The sequence below is a fragment of the Trichechus manatus genome, unplaced genomic scaffold, assembly GCF_000243295.1.
Source record: "Trichechus manatus latirostris isolate Lorelei unplaced genomic scaffold, TriManLat1.0 scaffold00204, whole genome shotgun sequence".
In the NCBI taxonomy this organism is placed as follows: domain Eukaryota; kingdom Metazoa; phylum Chordata; class Mammalia; order Sirenia; family Trichechidae; genus Trichechus; species Trichechus manatus.
The window spans coordinates 1,900,311-1,901,474 of record NW_004444140.1 but is presented as its reverse complement, the minus strand read 5'-3'; positions in this window follow the sequence as shown (position 1 = coordinate 1,901,474).

The window sequence follows — 1,164 nt, the reverse complement described above, 5'->3', positions numbered from 1 at the left end:
GCTGTAGTCCTGGCCCGGGTGCGCTGCGGCCCGGCCGCTGCAGCAGCGAGTCCCGCCCTCCCTCTCTCCGTGCGCCCCGGCCGGCTCCGCGGCAGCAGCGGCGGCAGCCCACAGGCTTCCGACTCGCGAGCCGGCACCCGGCGACTGAGCATGCCCAGCGCGCCCGACCGCGCTAGCTGCCGTCTGCGAGGTCCCCAGAGGCGAGGGTGGGAGCGCGCGAGTGGGCACCGGACTGGGGTCGGGGCGGGGGGCAGGAGGGCGGGCCGAGTGGGTGGCGGAGGCGCCAGAGGAGTCCCCCCGCCCCCCACGAACCCCCAGGTTTACGTATCTTACACAACCCCAGGCGTCCAAGAATTTCTCTCTTGGGGCGGCTTCCCGTGTTTGGGGAGAGTGTGGCTGAATATTGTAATATGTTAGGGTTCCCACTGGAACCCCATAAACAGTGAGTGCAATAAAAAGGGTCTCAAATGAGCCTTTTAGTGTATCCGGACTCCCCAGAGAAATGAAGGGCACAGAGCATCTTGAGCACACAGCACTGAAAGTTTTCGAGATTGTCGCCTCCTCATCTACCCCTAAATTCTGTTGCTACAGATAATTCTTCAGCCCGCTCCTACAAGTCAGTTGCTCGTAAAGATGTTTTTTACACCTTAAAAGTGTGTTAAGAGACTCCTGCAGGACCCCTCACCCCCAGCCCATTTCGATTCGAGGTGTTTTTCACTTGGAGATGGTTTCTCTCTCCATTCTCCGGCTGGGATCTGTTCTCCATCGTTGCAATTCTGGCCCTTTTGCCAACCCCATGAAAACCTACTGGAGAGAAATAGGCCTGTGGAACGCCCACGGAACCCTGGCGGCCAGATTGCGCATGCGCCAGTGACTCGGGGCCGGGTTGAGAGTAAAGTGTATCGGCCGGGGGGCTGCTCCTGTCGGGTTAAGTTTTGGGGAACTGAGCGGAAGTTGGCACATCCTCCCCAGAACCCTTGTGTTAGCCGAGGCAGCGCATTCGCGTTCCTTAGATACATCTTTTGGGGAACCCCAACCCTGCCCCCTTGACTCCCATTGCCCCTCAAAACCAAAATGGTTTTTAAACTACTTACGGCAAAATACTGCCACATCGAACTCTTTTTGTTCTGTGTAAATGTGGTCCTTGGTCACCCTTTTGAGATG